The sequence below is a fragment of the Lipotes vexillifer genome, unplaced genomic scaffold (genome assembly GCF_000442215.2).
Source record: "Lipotes vexillifer unplaced genomic scaffold, Lipotes_vexillifer_v1.1 scaffold1521, whole genome shotgun sequence".
Taxonomy (NCBI): domain Eukaryota; kingdom Metazoa; phylum Chordata; class Mammalia; order Artiodactyla; family Lipotidae; genus Lipotes; species Lipotes vexillifer.
In genome coordinates this window covers 140,240-149,946 of record NW_006773775.1, presented here as the reverse complement: position 1 = coordinate 149,946, position 9,707 = coordinate 140,240, and the positions used below count along the sequence as shown (strand labels likewise).

Below are 9,707 nucleotides of genomic sequence, written 5' to 3'. Positions count from 1 at the left end.
GCCTGTGCTCCGCAACGGGAGAGGCCACAACAGTGAGAGGCCCGCGTACCGCAAAAAAAAAAAAAAAAGCAAATCAATATAGGGGGGAAAAAAAGGGAAGCACCTGTACCACTACCATTAACTGCAACACTGATCACTGAAGCCAAACCCTCAGCCTTGCTGCCAATGAAGCTCTGAGTGCTCCTGACCTCCTGGCATATGTCTTGTGGATTAATGCAGTTCATGGATGGATTGCCACTTCAGCTGATATCTTGAGTTTCTGCATCTAATAGAGCAGTGGTTCTCAAACTTTAATGGATAGAAGATACTCAGCTGTACTATTTGTTTTACTCGTTGCAGACTGTACCCCCAGAGATTCTGAGTCAATAAATCTGGGGTAGGAATCTTTCATTGATCACACACCCTAGATGATTCTGAGGCAGGAGGAGCTCCATGTATCTTGTTTTAAAAATAACTTGCTAGGGCTTCCCTGGTGGTGCAGTGGTTGAGAATCTGCCTGCTATTGCAGGGGACGCAGGTTCAAGCCCTGGTCTGGGAAGATGCCACGTGCCGCCGAGCAACTAGGCCCGTGAGCCACAACTACTGAGCCTGCGCGTCTGGAGCCTGTGCTCCGCAGCAAGAGAGGCTGCGACAGTGAGAGGCCCGCGCATCGTGATGAAGAGTGGCCCCGCTCGCCACAACTGGAGAAAGCCCTCGCACAGAAACAAAGACCCAACACAGCCAAAAATAAATAAATAATTTTATTAAAAAAATAAAAATAACTTGCTATCTTACTATGTTGTAAATATCTGGATTCAGGCTGTGAATCTGACAATGTGATATGGGCTCTAATTGGGGAATAGTGGCACAGATGAGAGACTAATTTTGCTCAGTGAAAAGGAAAGCCAAGAGGAGGGTAAGAGAGACTCCCAAATATTTGACCTGGTATTTAAAAGATGAGAAGAAATTTTACAGCTAGGAAGGGGCAAGAAGAGAAAGAATGAGGAGGGAGGAAAGTGCATACAGAAGAATGACAAGTAGATATAGCAAAATACGAGACTATCCTGTGGGCTTGTGGTTCCCAAATACAACAGCTGCACCAGAAATCTCCTAAGATGTTTATCAAAATGCACATTCCCAGAGCCTCCAACAGACTGACTCAATCTAATCTCTTAGGCAAAGACCTGGGTATCTGGGCTTGTAACAAAGGTCCCCAGACATTCCGATAAGCAGACAGTATGGGAACTATTGGTAGACCAAGAACTGGTCCAACCTGAGACTCTAGGTCCTTAAGAGGATAAAGCATCTGAGAGTTAATGTCAGGAAATATCCAGCCAGGGGATAAAAATATAGCCAGGAAGAAATTCCAAAGCCAGTAATAGGTCAGTCAGAAATTTTCCACAGAGAAAGGGATAGATTACAAAGATGGGAGTTAGGTAAATGAGCTGAACTTCAAAAACCAGAAGATGTAGACAAAGAAGGCAGTTTCTAGAAATAAAGACAAAGTGAGACTGAAAATCACCCTATGAGAGATCAGGCAGAGGTAGACTTCCTGAACTCTACAAGGTACTGTGCAAGGAGATGGCTTAACAGCAACCTTAATGTAACTGACCACTTTCACCTGGAGTTGAAAAGACATACAGTTCAATTAGCTGCTGAAAAGACAAATCTGAGGAAAAATCAGGATTTTCAGAGATTAGAGATTACGGAGTTCAGAGATTATGGTTCAGTAGAAACCTGACTTTTAAGAGACAGAGTGAAGAGACCCTGAATCATCAAGAGGAGAAAAGGGTAGTGTGAGCTGTCTCTCTTCATTTTATAAATTACCAGAGCCACAGGATTCAACTCCTAGTTCCCCTTAATCTATGCCTATAGAACTGTTCTTTAAACTACCAGTAGGTGGCACTGTGGTTTTGGTTTTAAAAAAAGCGTATTGCCAATGATAGTAAATTTAGTACCCTGTTTTAAAAAAAACGAATAAGAAAAACTTGTGTTAAGGAAAGACTAAAACCGAACTAAAATACCAGATCAATATCTGAAGGCTTATGCATTGTCCTTACTCAGAATTCTACACACTATGCTAGTTTTAATTTATAACCAATAAATTGCATAATTTAGCCAGAAATGGAACAGATCATCAAATCGACAAACATAAAAATCTGAAGGATGTCAAATATGGTTGTAAGTTAAGAGATGTTTATTTGCAGTAAAGCAGCTAGCAGACTTCCGTGTGTATTCTGATTTTTGTGAGCTTTAGGTTCTATTGCCTTCATGGGCTCTTTCCTCCAGAAAACATACATAAATTATAAAATATTTTATGATTGCTTTGATATAAAGACACATATACTCCAGGCTAGATTAATCATTTAATGTTTTCTTTTTTTTTTTTTACTGAACTTAAAACAGAGTTAAAATATTTTTGTGGGCCCCTAACCGTGCCATGGGCCCTATACCCTGTGTCTAGTATGTCCAATGAATAAGTCCACCCTGGTTCCTTTAAGTTACCCTAAGAAATGAAACCTAGAGAATAAAACTAGAAGGAGAGAATGAGGTTGAGTATGAACATAACCTAAGCTGTCCACAGCAAAAGTGAAATGAGCATGAACATAGCCTAAATTGTCCACAGCAAAAGTGAAATTTCTTTGAAGCTTTGTGCATTAGCTTAAAGTTATATTCAAATATTGCAAGAAGTATGTTTAAAGTTACTTCCCAACAGGGAAAACTAAGGAAAACAAAACTTCTTACCTGAGTCACTGGTCAGTGGATAAGATGCAATTGCAATGAGTTGATTCTTCTCTGAGAGTTGTTACTCAGGAATTCCCTGCTGAGGGAAGCAGAATTAAGTGTACACACAAGACATTGATCAAGGGCAGTTGCAACAGGAAAGTAGAACCAATTTATGAGAAAGAATATTTTCATTTTGAGAGTTCTAGGTTTCTATTTTGTCAAGGGGGGAAGAATGAAAGCAGAAGGGAGCTGCTGTTATTTTTCTCAGGATCTAATTCTGAAAAAGAAAGTATATGAATTTGAGAGTCTACAGTTTTAAGTAAGGGCCTACACAGTATAATAATAGCAACTTTAAATAGAATCCAGGGAATTCCCTGGTGGTCCAGTGGTTAGGACTCGGCGCTCTTACTGCCAAGGGCCCAGGTTCAATCCCTGGTCAGAGAGCTAAGACCCCACAAGCCGCACGCAGTGCAGAATGAATAAATAAATAAAATCCAAAATCCAAGAGTCAGAGACCCCGAGAATAGGAGGGGTTGATAACAGAGATTCTTGGGGAAGCAAAGAGAGCCATTCTAGGGCATTCTGAGAGACAATAAAATAAGGTGAAGCAGTGTTGGGTGTCTGGAGCCAGGGATCCCAATCAGGGATCAAGGGTCAGGAGAGTGGAGCAACTCTCCTAGGGCAGTGATGCCTTTGAACACCATCCTTGAGGTGGAGATTACTTCAATTGAACCTAACTCTCATGATATTTTGCTAGACTTTGGGTACAAGTATTTTTGATGGATAATGTTTTAGTTTTTCATTTGTGCTTAATATTTTACATATTAAAATAATAATTCATCAAAAACTTTCTGTATTGTCAAACAAAAATGTCCTTCATTCAGTTTGGAATGACATGATTTGCTTCATTTGAACTCTAATTTTCTTTCAATGTTCACACTTCACAAAGATTATGGGGGAAACACTTATATAATTAATCCTCACCATGACCATTTTCAAATATTTAGAGCTACCAAAAAAGAAAAATCTTAAGAATGGAAATAGAGGATTTCTGGATTTCCTGTTGTAATAAGAAGTCAAATTGGGATGTACTCAAATTCCAAAACAAATACTCAATTATTTATACTCAACTTAAAGACTGTTGGCACTGAAGCACTTGTGCAGGCAAAGACTTCCCAGAACCTGCGGCACTAATGATTCAGAGAAAAAAAAAAAAAAACTTAAAGAATTATGGTCTTCTATTCAGGAGTAATTCTCAGGGGATTTGAGTCAATGCAAGGTCTCAAAGAGAAGATGGTGAAAGAGTAGCCCTCTGTACTCTCTATTTTTCTCAAAGAGCGTGTACCGTCCCCCACCTCCCAAGCTTTACCCCATGAGAGGTGGAGAAGGAGGGAAATAATAGGCAGTCTACGAGTTCCTGCTCTTTCAGACGCCTGAGGAACAAGGCGACCTAATGACTTTAGCAGCAGTCCTCCAGTTCCAATACACAAGTCTGATCGTTGGATTTGGGGAGATTGGAGTGGCTGCAGGGTTCTTAGGGAGTACTTTGCACATGAAGAACAAGCAATATAGATTGTTTATGCCAAACATTCCTGACCTGTGGCAGTTTCACTCTCACCTGCATAAGTCTAATGGAGGTCACATAGCATTAAACATTCATCTACAATTCTAGCCATTAAGCTTGCACTACATCCATCACAGAGAGCGGATTCTCTGATGACCAGCCATTAAATGAGGCAGTACAGGGTTTAGGATCAAACCACCTGGGTTCAGATCTTGTCTCTGTTACTTATTAGTTGTACAGCCTTAGGTAAGTGGCTTAGCTTCCTTAAGCCTCCAGTTTATATCTATAAAATGGAGATGACGATAATGATACCTACATCAGAAATATCTAATGAGGATTAAATGAAATAATCCATATCAAAGTTCTTAGCTCATAGCACCTGGCAAGAATAAGAGTTCAGAGTTGGATGTTAGCCATACTGCTTGTTATTCCAGGAAACGGCACTTCAGGACACGTCTGTTATAGATGGCTGAGGCCACCTGGATATTACACAGAAAGAGCAGGGACAAAGGAGAGTTCCCCCATGCCCCTGCCAAAAGCAACTTGAAAGTTCAACGTTCAGTGGCAGTGAACAAAATGTAAAGGTCAACAGCATTTCCTCTGGAACCTGGCTAGTAATCTGACGTCTGGAAATTGGCTCAATTTGTGGTTAGAAATAAACAAATTTTCTTCCCTGTGACCTTACAAACCAAACCTCATTCTAACCCTCGTTTCTTCCTGATACCACTTCCCCAAAATTTATAAAATAATTTCCTCACATAAGCCCATGTGGTACTTTTTGGGTATATCCTAAATTGCAAGGTTATGAATCATTGTGTGAATGCTAAATATTTCTATTCCATTATAGGACTTAATAACAATGATAAAGAAATGCTCTATATTAAAAAGAAAATTAACCTCTTGATTTCAAATTCTGGCCTTTTTTTCCTTTCACAGACCACTTCTTATTCCACAGCATGTTACTATACTATTATTTATAAAGCATTCTTAGTCAATATTTATTTGATTCAAAATCATTATAAAGGCTAGAGTTGTTGCCCCCTAATTTCAGTTCTACATGTTTTCTACCATACACAATTTGTTTCAAACAAAATAGAAAGATCCCTACCCCCACAATCACTTTGCTTTTTCTTTTTTACAATAGGTCATTTCATAAGTGTCCTTTAAGGCTTCTCAGAGATGTAGAATCAAGGAGCATAAGAAATGAAGTCTGTTTCACAAGTAGTATCCAGCTCTATTCATTGAGGCTACTTGAAGAATTTTTTTTAAATCCCTTGCCTCAAGCCTTTAATTTATGCTGCACACCACCTAAATTGAAGTTGCCCAAATATCCATTTTCTAAATTATTCATTCTCTCTCACTATTAGTAGCCTGGTCACAGAAATACTGTGAAAGTTTTAGCATAATCAAGCAAACACTTTGATCTATTCCCATTTCAAAAAAAAAAAAATTCATTGAATACTTTCTGTTTCAAGCGTTCTGCTAGGTGTTGCTTATATAGTGATGAATAAAACAATTATAGTCTCACCTTCATGAGGCTTATCATTTAGTTGTGAAATCAGACATGAGACAAATAAACACAAAAATAAATATATAATTACAAATTATAGTGAACCAGAAAGAAAGAAAAGACAGGGAAAATATGTGATTATAACAAGGGGGCACCCAATTTACGCTGAGGGAGTCAGAGAAGATCTCTCTAAAAACAGAATATGTTATTTGAAAGCTAAAGGATTCACAGAGTTTAGCTAGGAGAAGATTTGGAGGGGGGGGCGGGGGGGCGGTCTTCTAAGCGGAACACATGCAAAGGCCCTAGGACAACAAAGAACTTGCCACATTAAGAAACTGAGGAAGTCTAACATGGTGGAGCTTAGTAAGCAATGGGAAAAATCCTATAATATGGACTTGACCTCATATACCTCTTCTGAAATCAATTTTTTTCTTTAATCCAGAATGTCTATTCAAAAAACCATATTGCTAGATAATTTACAGTGTGGTTTCAAATTTCAAATTCTCATCAAAATTATATTACAAATAAACCTGTACTCCAACCTGCCAACTTCCACACTCCCATTCACCAGTCCCCTAAGGTCTGTCCCTGCTAAATGATGCTTACATTTTTAAAATTATTTATCGAATGATCTAAAATTAGTGGAGTAGAAACATGAAACAATTTTTGTTTTACTCCTTTTCACCATGCACTATAAAATCTCTCTTTCCTATATTTTAACATCTTAAGCAGATTTCATAGGTTGGTGGTCACATCCGGCTGTTAATGTCTAACCTTACCTAATCCAAAATTTAAAGCGTCAATCTTAGTCCAATTCTGTGTTGGTTCCTTTCCCTCCTGGCACCTGCCACATTTGGCCTGAGTGATTAGGGAAGGAGAATGATAATTCTGATCACTCATTCATCCTATCCCGTGCCTGGGTTCTTTCTTCCTCCAGTGTATTGTTGAGAGCTAGGGCTTCAAAGATTGCCATGGGCTAGATCCTGAAGAATCTTCTATGTCAAACTAAAGAACTTGGCCTTTATTTTTAAGGAGATACAGAAAACATTAAAGGAGAATTACACAAACAGATTTTCACTTTAGAATGACCCCTTCACCACACTGTAAAGAGTAGATTAGAGGAGACAAACAAGGATTTGGATTACAAAGAGAACACGGGCCTCTTGAAATCTCTCCCAAAGCTCCCTTCATATGTTTCTTCTCACAAACTTGTCTCAAAATGCCATGTGACCTCCACTGGCTTTGAAATACTCCTGAAAAATCCTTGCTCTAAACTTGGGTAAGTCTGATCAACCATTTTTAGGACTTATTAAACCCCACTATGAGGAAAAGGGCGTTCTGCTTTATTAATCTTGGCCGAAGAGTAGCAAGATATTCAAATAGGACTCTTTGGTCTTGGGGTTTCACCAGTAGCCCTGAAGTCTAAGCACAATGTCCAAATTAAGGAGCAAGACCTCCGAAGCAATACATCCTAAGGACTGTGAAACTGAGTCTACCAACATTGCTTAATCTCCCACCTCCATTTCTGTAAATGTCGAAACTGGAAGAACCTATAAAGGGAGGGCCTTTGGAAATTGTTCTGCGTGCTACGGAGGGGAGGAGATGGGGAAGGAGAGGAAAAAGTACTTTCCTTCACCTTAATCCAGGTGACAGGAGCTTCTCTGAACCTCTCAAAGAACTTGGCCTAGACCAGAAACTGGACTCTGCCTCTGTTGCAGGAAGTCCAAAGATGCAAGGCTGTAAATATTATTAGTCTGTAAATAGCAGAGAGAGCTGCGCTAGCAATATTTACAGTTCCAATGACAGTAGGCAAAGGAGTTTGTCTCCTGGGACCCAGATGTGGATCCAGGGTCAGAAAGGCAGCCTGGTGTGTGAGAGGTGAGCCTGGAGAAGCCAAAGGCTCCCAGTAGGGAGACATATTGCTGGAAGCTTATGGCTAAAGGGGGACTCAAAAAGAGCCAGATATGGGAACGTTACTTGTTTAAAGGGAACTGCAGTCACAGGTCCTTTAGCAGGAGGGTCCCAGGAAAAAAAGCACCCCAAGAGAATAAGAGCCAACAACTGCCTAGCTGTCATCTTTGACACACGTCTTATCTATGCCCCCTGCCCCTAACCCTGGGTATCCTTGTGACTCTCTTTTAACCAGCTGGATGTGGCAGAAATGACATTGCAGGACTTTTGAGGCTAGGTTAGAGAAGGCAATGCCGCTCCCACTTCATTGCCAGATACAGCTATATCAGTCAAGTAAAACTTTTCTTACCTCTTATCTTTCTTCTCCAGAGAAGTGGGAAATCATACCTAGGAGTGGAAGAGGAAGTAGAATTATGAAATTATAAAGAGGTAGAGCATGCTTCCCCTGTTCCTGGTCAGGCCTAAGCTGGGGGACAGGAGAACCCTAAATTAGATAAGAATCCTAAATTTTGATACTATACTTGACAACAATTTTTATTTGCTAAAATGAGACTTTCTTGTGATTGAAGGAACCAGAAAGCTCTTCTACCTACCAAATATTTCATCCAGGGTAGGAAAGAGTAAGTCTAAAAGCAGATTTGAAAGGAAAGAATAAAAATAATTCACACACTACTGAGTCCAGTTTATTTGATAACATGTGTACACGATTTATGATATGTTTTGAAGCAGATGTAAAACAAGAGCTATGGAGTCAACAGAGAGCTGGAATTACATAGAAAGCAAAGGCCATAGGGTGACTATATCAAGGCCAGCTAAAATCCCTGGCCTGCTCAGGGTTAGGACTTTTCATGAAATAAATAAATTATCTAGTGTAATTGTTTGGACAAGTCATAAAAACAGAAGAAAGCAAAACTGGGTTATACTTGCTCTTCTTTATTTTATACTTTTCTGTTAAAACTTTTTGGTTTTGGTTTTGGTTTTGGTTTTTTTTTGGAGAGGGGTAGGTAATTCCTGGAAGCCCAGTGGATGTTGAGTAATATGGGATTAATTTTAAAAGCATAAATTATTCTATGTTGTGGGAAGACACACATGACCAGTAGATGAAGTGGCATTTCTGCATGCAATCTGTTTTCTATTTCTTTCCAAAAGCAAGACAAAAAACTTGTTTTTCCCTTACGCGGTCTTTTACAGTATGTCCTATAATTTAAATTTCCTTTAAAGAGATATGTGTTCTGTTTTTCTTTTAATGATCAGAAATTTTCATGTCAAGAAAGATATAGTGCCTATATCCCCTCCTCAAAATCTGGGTGGGCATGTGACCCATTTTTAACCAATAGAATGTGGCAGAAGTGACATTGCATGACTCCCAAGACTAGGTCAGAAAAGGCAATACAGCCCCCACTTTGTTTGCTGAGATAATGACTTTGGGACCCCTGATGCTACAGAAAGGGGATTACCCTGAGACTGCCATACTTTGAGGAAGCCAAGGCAACAAGGAGAGTCCAAGTGGAGGTGGTCCACTTGACACCCCTGTTGATGTCACAATTGACAAATAATGTCAACCACCAGGGAACTGAGAGAAGACACCCAAGTGACTCCAGCCCCCACCCCTTGAGCCATCTCTAGCCACCAAGTCTTCTCAACTGAGGCCCCAAAGTATGAGCCTCTGCTTTCAAGCCATTGAACTATGCCTCATCCAGATTTCTGAACCTCAGGATCTGTGAGCATAATAAAATGTTTATTTTAAGCTAATTTGGGAGTAATATGTTACACAGCAGTAGTAAGTACAACAATAGAAATTTTGCAAAATATTGACTGACCTGGCCAATTTCTAGAATTCACAAGCTCCACCAGTTGCTTTATCCTATAGTTCCAACTTTCCCTTATACATCTGTCATACATTGAGTTCTGTCCCCCAAAATTTCATATGAAGTCCCAGCCCCAGTACATCACCTTACAGAGGATGGTCCTTTACAAATTCTCAGACAGCTGTCTGTCTCCCCTGAGTATACTCTT

At 39.6% G+C, this 9,707-nt stretch overlaps 1 non-coding gene across 1 annotated transcript; it reads left to right on the top strand.

The window, feature by feature from the left end:
- The first annotated feature begins 3,077 nt into the window (after positions 1–3,077).
- Positions 3,078–3,150, top strand: TRNAK-CUU (transfer RNA lysine (anticodon CUU)). The gene has a single exon. It is a non-coding gene; the product is annotated as a tRNA-Lys (tRNA).
- Positions 3,151–9,707: the final 6,557 nt, after the last annotated feature.